Source organism: Natrix helvetica (assembly GCF_964273705.1).
Source record: "Natrix helvetica genome assembly, contig: HAP1_SCAFFOLD_197, whole genome shotgun sequence".
Classification (NCBI taxonomy): domain Eukaryota; kingdom Metazoa; phylum Chordata; class Lepidosauria; order Squamata; family Natricidae; genus Natrix; species Natrix helvetica.
Window position 1 is genome coordinate 22679 of NW_028113579.1, and position 19132 is coordinate 41810.

Consider the following 19132-nt stretch of genomic DNA (forward strand, 5'->3'; position numbering starts at 1 on the left):
TAACACAGTCCTTTCAACAGTTCCAATAAGGCTCCACACCCATTTGTACCACTCAGGTGTCCCTGATGAGACAGATAAACCTCCAGGTGGCCCTTAATCAGAGCTGTTATTCGGCAGGTTCTGAGCAGTTTGGGAGAACCAGTAGCAGAAATTTTGATTTCTTTGGAGAACTGGTAAATATCTCTGACTGGCCCCGCCCCCATCTATTTTCTGCCTCCCGATGCCAAGCTGATGGGGAGGAAATTGGGATTTTGCAGTAACTTTCCCCTGGAGTGGGGAAGCTGGGACTCGGGAGGCAGAGAATAGATGCGGTCAGGGCCAGTCAGAGGTGGTATTTACCAGTTCTCTGAACTACTCAAAATTTCTGCTACCGGTTCTCCAGAACAGCTCAGAACCTGCTGATTACCACCTCTGTCACCCTCCCAGTCCAAGAAGAAGCCCCTAGAATGAAGAAAAGGACAGAAATATAAACATGCATGGTCATCTTGGTGATATTATTTGTTTGGTGGTGCAAGATACCTTTTCATTACTCTTATTATTAATGAATGTGGAAGAATTAGTAGATTTCTCTCAGTATTGGAAGTCCTGAGTGAGAGAAACATCAAGTAAATAATATGGAATCTCCAAATGTTGAAAACAAAATAGAAGAAATATGGATTGATTTCTTAGCTGCTTTTTGTATCTGCTGATGTAATTTAATCTCATATCATAATCCACAATCCATTGCAATAGCCATTAAGTTTATTTTCACAACAAGTGTGAAACAGAGGTCAAATGTAAAAATAAGAAGCAAAGCAATTCAATGAAAAGTATTAAGAAACTTTATTTATTTATGATACATCCAAGAGCCAGAAGCAGGAAAGGGTGTGTGTGTTGCTTGCAGTGCTAATACCCATTAGGAAACATGCCAAAAGTTCAGCCAAGGCCAAAAGGCTCTCCAGCATTCTGTTTCATTCACAAATTACTCTAGGTTTTCTATGCCTGAAGCCTCCCAAAGTCCATCTCAGATCTATCTCGTCTCTTCACCCTTCTTCCCTTGTTGAAGGCAGATGTTAGGATTTTGTGTTTTCTGTTCAAGATGATATGCTTTGAACCAGATTTCACCCGCAACCTTCAAGGAACTGAAAATAACAGAAAGTAAGTTTCTCTTCCTTGCCATGAGAGTTAAGTCCTACTTAGAAAAAGCCTGCCTCTGATTCAAGCAGAAAAGTGAATTCAAGTGCAGTAAATTGAGGACAGAAAGAGTAGCAAAAAATCTCGCAGTGAGTGATACTTATCCTTTTTAGGTATTTGACATGTCTTGACAGTATGCTTTATATTAGGGGTGAAATCTGATACTTACTACACAATGTCAGCAAAGCCAGTGAACATAGATTTTGACTGATATTCAATACCATGTTTAGCACACATGGATTTCACCAAAGGAGCCACCTTCCAAACGTTGTGCCGAGGCATCGTAGGGAAGAGACTATAGGCAGAAAGGAAGGCAAAGAAGTTGTGATACTTTACTATCTTTTTGCCTTATTCAAACTATGAAGCAGTTTCTCACTGATAGCTTAAAATCCTATTGCCCTAAATCAGTACTCACTGGTGCTCAATTTGAAAATTCAGGTGCCCCGTTACCCAGTCATTGAAAAAAGATTGATTCACATTGCATGTTGACTGAATCTGGGAGAAGAGAGAAAGACAGGTTTTTTATCCAGACATGCTGTGAATGAAGGAAGATCAAGCAAATGTCCACAATATATATTTATATTTGTCGATGATTTATATTTATATTCATGTTGGTTGGTTTGTACGTTTTGGTATATAACTAGTATTTCTAGACAAACATATTGAATTTTGGAAATCTCAAATTATATTACCCTAATAGTAGAGTTTAAATACTCATTTGTTATCAAATCTGATAGTCACCAGAGTGTTTTTGAAAATAAGGAGAATTAAAAAATAATTCTAGTAATATACTTATTTTTCATTTTGTGAAACATTTCTTTTTAATAGTTACTTTCAAATCTTCCCCTTACTTATTCCAGACTGAACCAAGTTGTCTGGAATGATTTGAACTCACAGGCCTCCTTTTCTAAAAAGAATGTCCTGGGATAGTTGACATCATGGTGAGAACGGCTGGAAAATAGTGAGGCTCTGCTGAGCCCCATGAAATCCAACCGGTAAATGCTGATGGGAGACCTTATAGCTATCCTGGAGGGACAGTGAAGGAAGGAAAGGCTCTTTGCTGACCATGAGAAACTTACAATTTACTTGTTAGGTGCAAAGCAAGTTCTCCCGAATGACAGCAGGGGCAACTGCCATTTTTGGGCAGTCACGAAGGTGGGGCAACTGGGACAGTAAAATGTGTGCTGGAGTGATATTGAAGAAGAACAGTGTGGTGGCTGTGTGAGAAATTTGTGGTTTTACAAAACGTCTGTCAGAAATGCCCCTTTCTAGAAAAGATTGATCAACAGTGGGGCTGAAAAAGAAGGGAGTAGTTTTGTCAAGCCTCCACCCCCTGAAACAGTGGTGGATAAGCACAGAGCTGAAAGAGATGCAAAATAAGATATATTAACTGTTTGATTATTTGGATACTCTAAATGCTAAAAGAAGAAAAGCAGAGTAGCCATCTAAGGATTTAATAAACTCTTATTTGGGTTAAAATTTGGTTCCAGAACTTAAAAAGAATATGGTGTAAACAAAGGAAACTAAGGAAGAGAAGTAGAAGAGAAACAGTGCAACATCAGTTACTTTCAAATCTTCCCCTTACTTATTCCAGACTGAACCAAGTTGTCTGATATGATTTGAACTCACAGGCCTCCTTTTCTAAAAAGAATATCCTGATCTGGATGAAAAACAGATGCTGGGTATGGACAAGAGAAAAATGATTCCTGCCCTGGCAGGTTTCTTTTTCAATTAGTGCTATTATCTTAAAATGAGGCCAAAGAAATGAATCTCATTTCCAATTTTATAAAGTCCAAACAAAAGCAAGGGCAATCATAATCTATAAGAAAAGGCGTAGCATTTCTAAACACACTTCTATCATAAGAAAAGCACGGTAAAAGAAATAATAATAGGTAGAAATAACATCAAAAAAGGAATTCAATTTTCACATGTGCAAATTATAATTGATTATTATGGATCTGTGAATTATTGTCATATAATAAAATTATGCAGACAAGCTAAAGTTTAATCATACACAGCCATCAATTTTATATCTCAGATCTCTCTTACCTGTGTAGAGAACCAATCCATGTTTTTATCATGATCGATGGTCATAGGAAGATGACTCGACTGTGATATCCATGTAAATATAATACTCTCAAGAACACTGAGAGACAGAAATGAAGCAAAGTCAGGCAAATTAGGCAAAGTGAAACTATATCTACACAAACAAGCCTTTTAAGTAGAATAGTGGGACAAATTTATTTGTTTGTTTGTTAGGCTTAGAATGCAAGTCATTTACTAGACCTAATGATGCCTTTCTATGGAAATCAATACATTTCTAACATTCCTCCAGTGACAATGAGTCAGATTCAAACCAAAGACCAGGACCCCCAATCTTTCTGAGTTGGTGGACAAATTTAGAAATTTGACCAGATGCCATGGAAACTGATCCCAAATGGAGACTACAGAGTGGTTTGGCTATATCCCAGATAGCTATTATAATGGCAATAATAGAGTTTAAGCCCAAACATATGGCAGTTAGGGAAAGGATAACCTAGAGAATAGTCAGGGTCTGGGAAGGGATAGTGAAACACAAAGAAAATAGTATATATGATGAACAATACTCCAAAAGAACGAAGTATCCCAAAACACCCTTGAATCCCAAAATGGGGTTGAAGGCAAGAAAGAATCGGATAAAATATGCCAGAGTCCATGCCATTTCCTGTAGAAGAGAAGAGAAGGAATGGAGATTAGAATAGCATCTTTCCTTGCCCCAAGCAGACACCCTACATCGCATCTTACTGAGATCCAAATGTATATCTTCGGGAAACTCTGCTCTGTTTACAGCCCATTTTTTCAGAACCAGTTCTACCCTGGGTTCTTTTTTAATGGATTGACAGATTTAACTAACTGAAATGAGCCATAGAAAAAATCACTAGACAAGATTGCATATGCTTGGTTTTCTTTAAAGTACAATATTTTGAGGTCACATCATTCTAGAAAGTGATAGAGATGGAGAGAAGTTTCTTTGCATGTTGTTATTAAGGTTTTTTTTAATTAATCAGGGAAGACAATCTTTTTATGTAGTGATTATCAATACAAGAGACCAGGTGTGTTTTAAGCAACAGTGTTGCTCTGCGTATGGACCTGTTTGAGCTCATAAAAATATTATTTTCAATAATTGACATGTTTACGTGATATCAGGTGAGAATGTAGGGATTTTATTAGCTTTGATTATCCCACAAATTTCAGCCATTTTTAATTAGAGCACTGGACAAGAGTGCACGGCAAATTTCCACTTTAAACAAGGCTGGAAAAGTCTTGTCTCCCGTCTTCTATATTAGAAAAAAATAAGCCCAACCCCATTTCCAATCCCTCTAGATATTTTTCTTTAAAAGATGAACCATAACTTTGTAGTTTTATTCAAGCCACCATAAATCATTTTTTAATTAAAGCCCTCATAATCATTACTTGAGAAAACTAGATTGTAATTCTTTTACATTCTTATTTCAATCATTGTCCAGTTGCCTCTAATGTTTCCCCAACATGCCTTCTATATGTTTGTTTTCCCAGGAAAAAATTGAATGCCTTCTTCATAAAAGGCCTTTTGATAGCCAGCAATAGTTCATCTGGAAGCACTTTGGAATTGGGTGACATTGATTTTCCCATTAACAATATTGCCATGCAAACTTTTATACCCGCCTAAAATGGTTTAGCCTTTTCAAATCCTCTTAAGGAAATAAAATTCTAAACCTAGAAAAATACCATGGAGGGAGGGGTATCTCACTATTGAATTATTTAATATTTTGTATGGATCATTTGTGTACTCACCCTCCAGAGCTTGCGTTGGAATATAAAGTACAATGAGTAAACTTGAAAAGTAGGCATTATCATCAGTGGCAATGCTGCAGAAGGAAACAAGATGCATATAACCATTAACTGTCCTTTCTAAACATAAAAGAAGCATCAACCACACCCCTGAAATAATTTGTATCTACCATTTCATTTAACAATGATAATTGTACTTGAGAATCTCATCATCAAAAATAAATCAACTCCAAAACTTGTATGTGGCAGAGACTCCCTGAATTGTGCCACTCAAACTATTTGTGCTGGCTCCATTAGAACCAATTGACTAAAATACACTTGAATGAGCTAAAGGAAGCTCTGTTATTCCTTGTGATAAGTGGACAATACTATCTTACTCCATTCAGATTTATTTAGAGGAAAGGCCTGGTAAATCCAGTGAGACCAGCTCTCACGTGTTTATATATTCATTCATAAGAGACATCTTGTAAAACTACCCATCTTGTAAAATACAACTCTGGGTGACTTATAACAATATAAAACCTAAAACTAGAGATTGGGCAACCTACTAGTATATATAAAGAGAGCAAACCCCACTACCTTCTAGAACCGATGATGTTACCTAATTGGGTAATAAAACGTCTGCAAGAAAATTACTGGCCACAAGGAGCACCAAGGACCCCACAGTTCCACCCCAGCTACAAATATTCTCTTCTATTGAAATCACCTGAATAAAAGGCATTTTTCCTTCAAAAGAGGGGAGGGATTAATAGTCCAGAGGAAAAGAAGCATAGAGGCACAACAAGGAAAGTTGAGAATGGACTGCTGAACTTGATGGGCCAAGGGTTGGATCCAGCAGGAACCATTTATGATCTTATGAATAAAGCAGTTTCAAAAAGAAAAACTACTGCTGGTGAAGAGGTTGGACTATATTCTCCATTATGTTCCTGTCTCTCTTCCATGGCAATTTTCTTCCACTGTAATTTGATTTATGGATGCTCCTCAGTTGTGTCTATAGAGCATCAAATACAGTTGCATGAGAAAGTGCATTACTTCTCCAGCTTGTCGTTTCTCTCTTTTCACTGTTTAGGCATAGTCTGTTTCTGAAGGTATGGATTGAGAATCAGGATGCCTCCCTCCACCTTAAATATGTATAATAAACTCATGGGAATCTGTGTGTTCTCAGAAAGGAAAGATTTCCTCCTCATTCTCTGCAATGTTCTGTAGTTGCTACTACTGCTCTTAGCCTTCCCTCCTCCTCTTTATCTTATCATTATCATTTATCTTAATAACAGGTGTTATTAATCTAAACAGTGCTGGGGATTATGTAGAATGCATATATATAATCTGCCCATGAGCTCATGGTTGAAAAGATAAGAGTCCAAAGATGATGTGGAAATTGTTTTTTTGACAGAAGAAAAAGTTCATTTGGAGTTTAATAGGAGGTAGGGGGAGAAAAGATACTCACTGAAGAAAAAATACTTGTGCTGGTACTAATAAGGCATGTATTTCTTTTTCTGCAAACCCAACTGAAAAGGAAAGGCATGAAAAAAGCAAATAACTTTCAATAGGTAATTATAACTTAAGGCTCCATTTCTATAACATCCTTTTCATCTGCTCTGTGAAATAAATTCTCAGGCAGGAAAAAAAAGTGAGATGTACATAGCTGTCACAATAATAAATTGTAATTGTGGTAGTTAGAATAGATTGCAGTCTTTATTTTCAAATATTCCAGGTGCAGAAAGACATGGCAAAGCAAGATAGCTTGTAAAATTAAGCCCTGCAATAGAAATACAGAAAGAACAGACAAACTTAGATTTCTTAGTCAGGAAAGGAAGCTGTCCCTTTTGGTAGCAGAAACACTTGATAAACTTTTACTAATCTTCCCATTAGTAGAAGACCCCAAAGGAAAGCATTACTGATTGACCTGCTAAATAGGCAGCTCCTTCATTTTGATATTGTTACTAACTGCCACATTCTCAAAAACATACAACCATCAGAGATAGAACATTTTCTATCAGTATTTTTGCTTGTAAGGCATAAGTAATTCTATATTTTCTTTGTTTGAAGAAACAGCCAAGGCAGAATATGCTTATCAAATCTGAAACAATCCACTGAGATAATTCACACAATAGTAAATCCAATCCATAACATTAACCAGAGAAAGAGCAAAAGGGAACAAACAAAAAGATGCTTAAGCTCCATACCACCCTCCATCTTTTAATCTATCCTATTCCTATCCGAGCTGCCAGGATTTTTGGACAGGAAGACAATCTGTTACTTTGCTTCCCTAACACAACTTCTTGGGATTGCGCTCACATGGCCATAAAAACTTGCTGCTTTCCTCAGAATCCTTTTGTACATGATTGTTGAGTCACTCCCGTCAGCTAATTCCCTCAATAATCCAGTTCATAATATTCATCTATAGCTATAAGCTACCATAGGAGAACCAGTTTCAAGATATCAGGCTAGAAACTGCAAGATTGTGAGTTCTAGTTTCTCCTTGGACAATGCCACCCAGCCTTAGAAAGCAGGGGTCCATTATCAGTGGTGGGATTCAAACTTTTTTACTACCGGTTCTGTGGACATGGCTTTGTGGGCCTGGCAGGGGAAAGGATACTGCAAAATCCCCATTCTCAAAATTTCCACTGCCGGTTCTCCAGAACCTGTCAGAACTTCCTGGATACCACCTTTGGTCCATATAGAGAAATACACTTTTGTTATGGCCACCATGGGTGAACATTTTGTCCAACCCTACTAATCTACTATCTCAATGAAATCTGTCTTATCAAACGCTGCTAATAAATATAAATAATAAACCCAGTAGACTGTGTTCAACTCTAACAAATTGACAATGAAATGGCTTAACAGTTGCTGTTCTGAATGCTGATCTGAAAGGAGAATGGCCAGGGTTCAGTAAAATCTGTTGTCATCTAAGCAGTTGCTTCTTACCTCCAAAGAAAGAGATTCCCCTAATGACAAAATAAAGGGATGAAATGAAATATCTGGGTCCTTCTCAAAACAGTTGGGTTTAGCATGATGCTGGGAATGGTGAAAAGACCACCAATTAGCTGAAAGCCCCTGTAGAGGAAGAGGGAAAGAAAGCATTCAGGCTCTTGTTAAAGATTGCTCTGCTTTGAAGACGTAATGGAGAGGAGATTACATTGAACCTTTGAATCGGATGTTCAAATAAGTTTGAGATGTTGAATCAGCTGACTCTGAATTATCTTGCACAGGTTCAAAACAGTTTGAAGATTAAGTGCACTTTCTAGCTTTGAAGACTCTCAAGCATTCATTGCATATGTGGACAAAACTGGGGGGGGGGATTTTGAGTACTGTAATGAGTTCCCTGATATTAACCTGAGTAGGTGGCAAATGAGTTTTATCACCTTTCAAAACCCTGCCTGTCAAAGCACTGGAAGAAGTGTTGCTCTGCTATTTATGTATTTAGAGAGATTCACCTGTGGGGAGAAACAGAAAACAAAATAGAGACCTACATCTATTCTGCTCTATCTCTCTTTTAATGAGATTTGCTTTTTCTTGCTTCCATACCATTTTATTCTTATTTCTCTTCAACTCACGTGTAGTACAGTCCCTATTAGCTTTGGGAGAAATATTGTCCTTCCTTTGTCACTGGCATTTAATCAGGGTTATTGATCAGTGAATTTTATCACTGGCATTTAATCAGACAAAAGCAGGTGAAAATAACACCTGATATGCTCATCTAATTTCACTGATAATGTTGATACGAAGATTTTAATAGCAGTGCTAGGAAATAGATTATAGCAAAATGATACCATTTGTTATTAAGAATGTTCAAGCAGGATAAAAAACTAGGCATGCATTAGATGATATAGGATTTACTGTAGATATAATAGACTTAAAATAAAGGTCAACTTGTAATCTCATTATTAGATGCTGAAAAACTTTTGATAAGATACATAAACAAGTTATGTTCATTATTTGTCTATCTATCTATCTATCATCTATCTATCTATCATCTATCTATCTATCTATCTATCTATCTATCTATCTATCTATCTATCTATCATCTTTCTACCTTTATGGCTATGTGTGTATGTTCCAGCATAACTCAGGAATGTCTTTAGCAATTTCAACCAAACCTAATACACAATTGACTTTATGTCTGGAAAGTCTGTTGGTGTAAGACACCTCAACATCCCCTCAGTGTGTGTGAGTGTGTGTGTGTGTGTGTGTGTCTGTCTCTGTGTGTGTGTATTCCAGCATCACTCTGGAATGCCTGGGCTGCTAAAATGAAAAGGAATGAATTATATCTATAGTGTCAAATCACAGTACTTTTGAAAGTAGTAGTTTACATTTTTAGATTCAAGTTCTGTTAAGATACACCCTGTTGGGCCTTAAAATGGCATCTACAGTGCAGTTGCCATGGTAACAGCTTCACAGTACTCTATAAGGGGGCTTTCTCTGGTAAGGGTTATTGGGTGTAAATAAATACCGAGGGAATGTGGGGTTATCTGCTAGTGTTTAATAGATTTGAAAATCCCTTGGAATTCATAAAATGGATTAGGAATATTATATCTACTACTAAAGTAAAATTTAATGACATTTCCTCCCACTTTTCCATAATTTAGAGAAACTAGAAACGGATAAATAACACAACATATTTGATATTTACTCATGAAACTTTTTCATGTATATTTGTAATATTCCATATTCTTTCCCTTCAATTCCGTGGAACATTCTAAGAATAATATACCTTACTTACCTTTAAATGGCACATTACAAATTCTTGAAAATGGTGGTTCCATTTTGGATTACTGAAGACTGAAAGATGTCCCAAATCATGTCCTAGCCAGCCTGCTTGAGACTAAAAGAAAAGAGTGATTCGCCACAGAAGGACCACCTTTTGTGTCACTCCTACAACTTATATCCAATGGAAATAGCTATGCAAGAACTGCTGGGATAGATAAAATAAAGATTCATTCATTCTAGGATTTTTTTATTCAATCAAAGGGGCAGCCACCCAGAGAAGCATTCCAAACAGGATAGGCACAAGAAACCAATTCTACAATATAACCACAGATGTAATTGAATGCAACCTTCTCAAAGCGCATGACAATTGAATATGTGTTATTTTCTTTATAAAGAAATTATTTTCATTTGGTTGAAAGACAGTCTGCTGTAGGAAGCCAAACTAGCGGAAAATGCAATTTTACCTAAAAATAAAGGCAAGAATATTACCTGAGCAAAGGTCATCAACACTGTGGCAATAAGAAAAGATGTCATAGATAGTCCAAAATACCACAAAACAAACCAGCCAGCAGCATCAAGTACTAAAATATGCAGAAGCATCAGGAAAAAGAACAATTGGTTTGGCTTGAAGAGTCCCATCTTTTTAATAGTGGACAGCAGTTCCCGAAAATCTTCTATTAATAATTGCTATGGAAAAAAATTCAGAAAATTTGCAGGAGTTTTGACTTTATGGATACAGCATAGCTAGCCACTGGCATCAACAGTTAACATCAAGAACTCTTCGTGGAATTGCCCTCCAAATATCCTTTACCTTCCAAACTTTTAATATTCTTTCAAAAACATTAAATGCGGAAGAAAACAAATGAAAAATGGTTGCATAAATAAACTATTTTTCTACTTAGTGACTGCTAGACAACTTAGAGCTCATGTTTGGGACGCTAGAAATCAATGCCTATCTGTATTTAATAATCTTGGCAAAAAGCACTAATGGGGAAACAGAAAGAGGGTGGAAGGAGGGAGAGATATATATGATTTCATGGTATAGCTTGGTATAGTTTGGTAATGTATGGCTTTATTGAGTGTCCACAAGGCAGCACCAATTTATATATTCCTCCAATGCACATACTAATCTATGGTTGGTGATTTACTAGTTTAAGCAAACCACTGACTGTTGTGTTATTCGGTACTATTTTTATTTGTATAATTATTGTAAACTATTGGCACATTACATTCATTTCTAGAATGTATGTGTACTATACTTCAATTTCATTAATGTTTATTTAAATGTAGTATTTTATTACAATTATAAAATAAGCAATTAATATTATGAATTAATATTAATTATTATTTCTGATTAAATATTTATGGAACACAATGGGTCTCTATTTACCTACTTTAATCATTTCATACAGCTGCCCACTCAATAACTTTCAGCAGGTTACATCATTAGAAACCTATTGGCCAGAAGTCCCGCCACAGGACATTCTCAAGCATGATCAATGCTATTTTAGGGCTCTGCCCACGCCTGAAACCTGACTGAAAATGATCCAGACTTGCCCAATCTGATAGCCAACTACACTTTTAAAAATACCTTGGATCTTGTTTGGCAGAATCAGATGAAAAATCATCTGATGTGACATAAAATTAGGTTGCTCTACATCTGGAGGATGAAAAGGGTAAAACTGAGTACATTCACTCTACATTGGACACTAACTGGATATGTTTTGTTGACATGACAGAAGCGTCATCATGGGGGGAGGGGTTATTTGGACTCAATTTGAATCAGTGGAGCCTAAAGAAGCAAACAGGGCTATCTCCATGTTGCTCTCACTGTGGATTAGAGTCTTGCTTGCTTAGTGGAAGCAGACAGGGAGATGAGAGGAGGCTAAGTGTGAGTGATAGTGAAGACATCCTCCCGATATATTTGCTAAGAATCAAGTGCGGCTTCAGGGCAATGAGGTGGAAAGTGGAAGGGAATGAAATGGCAGATATTAAGATCACTTCATAATTTAAAGTCGGCTGAAGGAAATGGACTTTCACTGTTTTTAGTAATGCCAAGAGACAATGCAGAAAGATTGAGGAGCACCTTATAAAATCTCTTCTGTTGACCTTAATAGCAGATCAGTTTTAATGACAAAAGCGATCTTTGAGTCAACCCAATAATAATTAAGGGTTTGCAGTTTAACACCATGAGCCACTACCTCAATTTTCTGTCTCCCAACTTACATTTTTACTGGGTTCAAAGCTGGGCTGATCAGGTGCCAATTCCCCAATCAAAAGTGATGCCATGTGCTTCCTTACTAGGGTCTTGTCAAGGTGAAAGGCTGTAAAAGGATCCTAAAGCCAAAACATAAAGAAAAAAGGGAAAAATATTATAATAAAGAACCAATTTAAAGTCAACCTGGAAGAAACATGTTTAGGCTGAGTGGTTATATTTGCTTCTTATCTTTATTCTCTCCAATTCAAAGCATGACAGACATAATTCCCAGGAGGTGCTTGACCGAAGATATTGAAACACTTGCACTATTTCAGAAATTAGCTCTGAAGGGTTATGATTAATTCAAAACTATAATTATTAGAAAATGATTTTGGCTTCAAGTAAAGTCTGGAGCAATAGATGACAGGTGGAACTGGAACATGGAACTGGAACAAACTTTGTTAATCTGAGATGTTTCATTGGTAAGCCAAGCATCTTTATCAGTCAGAGTAAAAATTAGTTAGGCAGAGAATCATTGGAATGTACCAACTCTTGCCACACCCATTTCATTTGAATCCTGACTCTCTAAATCTCAAATTAACATGGCAGGTTAACAAAGTTCGTTCCAGTTCCATAATTCAACCTTTAATCACTTTTGGCCTGGATAATTAAACCTTCCTTGACCTATATATTGCAACTCATTCAGGGAGAAACACCTGAAATTGGTGCGGCAAGAGTTGATACATTCCAATGACTCTCTGACTTTGCCTAACTACCGGTAATTTTAACTCTGACTGATGAAGTTACTTGGATGACCAACTGAATATCTCAGATTAACAAAGTTTGGTCCAGTTGCCATAATTCAACCTTTAGACACTTCCATTTTAAAAAAATTCTTTCCCTTTTTTATTTGTCTGAGTTTCATTTGTATTTGATTTTACTAGTATGCTGAAAATATTTATCAAAAAAATTTAAACAATTAATACGTAAATAAAAGGTAACAGGAAAAAAATGTGTAATGTGCTTTGAAAGTGGGTTATAGCGACTGAGTGCAGTCTTATTTTTTAAATGATGATAAAATTATTATTTTTTTCTTCTGTTCAGTCATGTCCAATTCTCAGGGACTGTTGGACATTTTTTGTTGGCAAGGTTTTTCAGAAGTGACTTGCCACTCCTTCCTTCCTAGGGCTGAGATAAAGTGATTAGCCTAAGATTGAGTTTGAGTTTGAGTTTTATTAAATTTATATACCGCCCCCTCTCCCCGCAGGGACTCGGGGCGGTGTACAGACAGTACATATAAAGACAACAAAGCAGAACACGAAACACTAGACAACCAACGTAAACATACAGTCTGTATAATGCCCGAACTTGTTTATAGTTAAAAACAGTCTAAAACCAAATTAAAACCCCAAAATTTACAATATTAAAAAGCCATCCAAATGGCTTTTAGGAAGGCTGCCTCATCTCTGCCTGAAGACATCCAAAAAGGAAGCCCACATCTTTCCCTCAATCAGTGGTTCCATTCTCACCCAACACTTGCTTCCTCCACATTAAGCCTGTTTACTCAGTCTCACTTAAGACTTTTCTTCTCTAGGCTCAATAGTTCAGTTTAACAATTCCTTCAACAACCACCTCACTCTCTCTTTGTGGCTCCTGTTCCAACTGTTTTGGACCTTTCTTAAAGTGTAGCTCCACAAACTGAGCAAAGAGCAGAATAAATGGAATGCTTTGTAAATAACTGAGAAAGCCAAATACTAGCAAAAAGAAAGTCAATATTTGCTTCATATAGTATAGAAAGACTTTTGAAAAGTGTTCAGAAAAATGGGAATCTGTCGTCCTCATGAGAAACTTACATACAAGTCAGGAAGCCACAATATAGGCAGAACATGGCAAAACAGACTGACTCCAGGTTAGCAAAAGGGTACAAGGCTGTGTACTTGACCCTTATATTCAATTTATATGCTGAATATATATGAAGGGCAACTGGTTTTAACATTGGAGGAAGAAACATCAACAGCCTGTATTAGGCTGATAGCTCTACCCTGAAGCTGAATATACAGAAAATCTGCAAGTTTTCATGATAAAAGTCAAGGAGCAGAGTGGAAAATGGGATTGAAATTAAATATATGAAGAAGACCAAAGTAATTTTAACCACGTACAATGACATTGGCAGTGAAGAGACTGAAAATGACAAATAGAATCAACCCTGAACGGTAAAGGAACAAGCAATCAATAAATCTGACTAGCACTCAGTAGAGCTACCACAGAAGCCTTGGAAAAGATATTTAAATGCCGTGCCCATAGCTACAAATATTAGAATTGCGTAAACTATGGTATTCCCTGTGACACTTTACGGGAGCGAAAGAAACTGGCCACCCGAGTCCTCGCCTGGTCAGCTGCCCCGCGCCTTACCGTGGCATCCTGCCCTGCGTACGAGCTGATAGTCCGAGAACCCCCGGGTGCCTCCTGTGGAACCGGCTGATGTCATAGACTTTCCTGTCAATCACCAGCCAGCGCTCCCGTGACGAGTCTTCCTGGCCAGTGCGCAGCCCGATCTCTTCCCAGGTAAACCACCGCGAAGGGCCAGACTGATCGGCCGTAGGATCAGCCTCCCTCCTCCGCCTGATCCCGATTTCTCCTTGCTGGGAAGCCATCTCCCCCGGACTGAGGCTTCGGGGAACTTGACACTGTCCTTTTCAGCACCATCGGGAGGGCGGACTGGGCGAGTCCGAGCAAGGGTGTTGCCTCCCTTCTCCGCCTTCGATTGGCCGACAAAGTTTCATCGACGCTGCTTTCGTGGGATAAACGCAGATTGAGAAACTCGCGAAAAAGCAACTCGGGCGAGCCTAAGATGTTCGGCTTTTCGAGTACGAAGGAGAAGCAGGCTGCCGACCGGTGTGAGTCATTGTATTTTGAAAAGTTGCCCTCTCCAGCTGATAGTGATAGGACGGAGATCAGCTATGCCAACAATTGTTTATTTTGGAGAACAAACTGAGCTGGGATTCAAAGAGTCACTATTGATTCATCTCTGCCTTCTCTCCATCCCTGGAATACCACAGGTTGAGGATTTCTACTGGCTATACAGAAAGGAGATTAGCATAATCTGAAACTGCTTTCATTTGTTTATAGTGGCAAAACACACATCTTTCTGGCAGCTTGTGACAGAGGCTTATCACTAATACACTACATCCTTATCTTGCAATTGCTCAATACCTAAACTCAGATCAGGCAATAAGGCAACAATAGGTTGGTACTGGTAAAGAATTGAGAGGATTCACTGCTCTGGCTTGAGAATGAAAATCTGACATCAGGACTTCCACAGTACCATTATCCCTGGGAATCGTCATTTCATGCCAGTAGAGTCTTCCACCTATTCAAATGTAGGCAATTAGCACAGCCATGGAAAGAGGCAATTAGCAATTGTGACATTAATAATCCAGATTTAATCTATTGATTTTGGGCCACATATATACTTAATTATGTTCAAATAATAGGTGCAGATTTATAACTTATGTAAGTTTATTTACTGGTATAACTTTTTAAAAAAATTAAAAAGCAATAGAATGCAATTTATTGCAAATTATTGGAGGAAGAACTATATGTGTACACACATGATCAAAATCAATATGCTGATTTGTTGACTTTTTGCTAATTTTGATGATTTTTGCAAAAAAAATGTCTATTAGTCTATTCCTTGCTCTGCAAAACATGTACAATGAGAATGTTCATTAATAAAGTTAGATGCAATGTTTTAAACTTCCACTGATTTCAGGGAGAAATAGAAGCATTTAGTTTTTCTTTTGAGCAGCTTTTTCATGAAAGTTTGCAGTAATTTGAGAAGTGAGATGTAAATAGTAATGTTGAAATATATCACTGTCAAATATACCTATGAAAAATGAACTGAATTTGTACAACTGTTTTTTTAAGGTACTGAGGTTGTTATTCCATCAAAGTTTCCTACTTCTGTCTCATTCTCAACTTTACTTTTGCCTTGAATGAAGCTTTCCCAGAATAGTGATTTTTTTAAGGATACTTTCAAACTGGGGAGATTTCAATGAATTAAAAGATTCTGAAATAGAAATTAAAATGGAAACTGGAGGATTTTGAAATAGTTCCAAGTGACTATATAATTCTGACCTCTCAAGTGTGGCAAGTGTGTCATTTGCACATTTGAAGATATATTCCTTGAAAATTTATTTTATTTTAGGCAGTCCTTGTCACTGCGTTTATTTGGTTTGCCAGCTGTGCCTACATTCTGAGTTATACGGTAGAATGAACTGTCTCTTATCAGCAATGATTTACTGCGCATTGTCAGGCCTGTAGTTATGTTTCTTTTAGGATCTTTGGCCTGCCACACTTTTTATTAATTTCCTATGCTGTTTCATTAGTGTAGTAGTTGGGAGGGGGGAATAGAAAGGAGTAGATTTGTGGAATGTATTGTTGTCATTCTTTTATAGAAGCTAAAGGTCATCTTTTGTCTCCGCACCTTGACACCTGACTGGAAGCAGAGGGGTGTAGATGCCAGCGTGGAAGATGATGATTGGAACATGTGATGCATTTGTGGGTGTGGGGATAGATCATGAACTTTCAACTGGGTGCAATTCCAGGAAGAACATTAGAGTTGGAATTCCATAGATGTGCTAACTTGCCTGTATGATTAAAAGGGAACTTTAAGGATGATTCTACCTTGGTCTCTGATGATTTCATACATGGTATTTAGAACGCCTGACATTATTCCAACTCTCCCTTTAAAATAATTCACTAGCACCCTCCCCCTTGCAAGGGGGGAGGGGTTGGTGATGGGGGGGGTGCTGAATTCCCAACACTGACCGGGACAGAGTAAAATATCAGCGAAGAAATAATGAGAAAGCTTTTGGTGATAAGAAGCTGAGAGCCAACGCTTCAAAGGTAAAAAGGAATGCTGCTTCCAGATTTATTGCATCTGGCAAGAGGATGAAGGGGGCTGGAAAAGACTTTTCTACACCCGGTCAGAAGATGAAAGGAATGGAGATTCCAGCCATCCCCACGCAGTCATCTCTGATGGGCTTCCCGGACCATTTCGGACAACTAAAGGTGAGTGCATGCTCTCCCTCCTTCCCCCCAGCTTGGAAGCAAGGCTTGAAAAAAAAAACCAGATTGGAGATTTTGACTCCTTCCAGACAGCAATAAATGAAATGGCTTATTACCCTGCAACTGAGTGGGAAGCAGATTCCCTATCAAAATGGGAATTTCAACCCAGATGGGATTTGGCCACCATCTTTCACTTGCCAACCACAAATTGGGCTGCAACCAGTGAATGAAGCACCACCAAATTGGGCTTTCTTCCCAGGGCATGGATGGAAAAGATTCCAGTGGGCAAATCCATGGCCATCAGCATGGGAAACTCCTCCAAGCCAGCAGAGGGCACCTACTTGGCCCATAACTCCTCCAAGCCAGCAGGAGGGTCCTTGGCACATAAAACCCCCTAGCCAGCCATCATTGGTTGAGCTGCAACCTGTGAAGCAGGCAACCCCGGGATGGGTCTTAACCCCAGGTCATGGATGGGAGGAATGCCAGTGGGCACCTGCCCTCCCTCAGCAGATGGCACCATGGCAGAAAACTGGGCAGTGGCCAACCGAGGGATTGATCTCCCCAACGGTTCCAGTCTCCCCTGCAAGGCCCCAAAAGGTTCTTACCCCACCTTCCTATAGAGAAGCAATCTCCATGGAAGAAGGTATTACCAAAGAGAGGCCTGCAGGATGGGAAGTGGGACAAGGTGCATCTGCAATGCCCCAAATATGAAGAAGACCAAACTAATTATAACCACGTACAATGACATTGGCAGTGAAGAGACTGAAAATGACAAATAGAATCAACCCTGAACGGTAAAGGAACAAGCAATCAATAAAACTGACTAGCACTCAGTAGAGCTACCACAGAAGCCTTGGAAAAGATACTTAAATGCCGTGCCCATAGCTACAAATATTAGAATTGCGTAAACTATGGTATTGATGATTTGATTTGATGATTGATGATCTGATTATTTCATACATGGTATTTAGAACACCTGACACGCATGTCATTACATTCCATACCTTCTTTCTCTTCTTCCTTTGTCTGTATGCAAGGCAGACAGGAACTCTCTGTCAAGATGTAATCAATTAGCTTAGTAAGTTTGTATTTTTACTTTCTTTACAAATAAATGTTTTTCTTAGATTATGCCTCAGGTTTATTTTTGCTTACTTCAAAAGTATACTTGGTTTACCAAAATCCATACATCAATCCATACATCAAGGTTTGCCAAAATCCATACATCAATTTCCAGGGTGGAATTCACACCCTGACAGTCCTCACCTTACAAACAAATTGGGACTGAATCTTGATCATTGAGTGAAACCATAGTTAGGGCAAAATGTAGGGGGGAAAACCCATCATAACTAGATTCAGTAGTCCATATGAATTTGAAAGACAAAGGAACTCTTTTGAAGACAGCAAAGTCCACATTTTGAACAGAGATGACTGCTGGCTTGAAAGAGGGGGTCAAAGAGGTTGTATATGTCAAAATTGCATATCCTTCTCTCAACAGAGGGGGAGGGATATGACATCTCATATCTCCAATCTATATGACATCATCTATCTCCAATCTCTATGCCTCCCGAGTCCCAGCAGATGGGGAGGAAATGGGGAATTTGCAGTAACCTTCCCCTGGAGTGGGGAAGCTGGGACTTGGGAGGCAGATAATAGATGGGATCAGGGCCAATCAGAGGTGGTATTTGCCAGTTCTCTGAAAACTACTCAAAATTTCTGATACCAGTTCTCCAGAACTGCTCAGAACCTGCTGAATACCACCTCTGTCACCCTCCCAGTCCAAGAAGAAGCCACTAGAATGAAGAAAAGGACAGAAATATAAACATGCATGGTCATCTTGGTGATATTATTTGTTAGGTAGTGAAAGATACATTTTCATTTCTCTTATTATTAATGAATGTGGAAGAATTAGTAGATTTCTCCCATATTGGAAGCCCTGGGTGAGAGAAACATCAAGTAAATACATTCATTATGGAAATGCTGAGAAAAAGAAAATTATACAAGACTAATATGCTAAGCCAGTGGTGGGCAACCTTTTTTTTCAACTGAGCCAAATCTCGCCAAAACCACGATTGAAATTTATTTTGAGAGCCACATTTTTAAAACCGAAAATACATAGGATGGTACACTGTTTTTAGTTTCAATAAACTCTGGCATTTGAAGCACGCAAGT

General features: G+C 38.2%; 1 pseudogene across 1 annotated transcript; it reads right to left on the minus strand.

Moving 5' to 3' along the window:
- Positions 1 to 803: 803 nt before the first annotated feature.
- Positions 804 to 14547, minus strand: LOC309382326 (acyl-CoA (8-3)-desaturase-like; annotated as a pseudogene). Its single transcript, XR_014176846.1, has 12 exons — positions 14306 to 14547; positions 11923 to 12033; positions 10186 to 10383; positions 9710 to 9811; positions 7915 to 8043; positions 6431 to 6491; positions 4987 to 5060; positions 3780 to 3877; positions 3223 to 3319; positions 1589 to 1668; positions 1343 to 1468; positions 804 to 1121 (listed from the first exon to the last, which is right to left on the minus strand). The product of XR_014176846.1 is annotated as an acyl-CoA (8-3)-desaturase-like (transcript).
- Positions 14548 to 19132: the final 4585 nt, after the last annotated feature.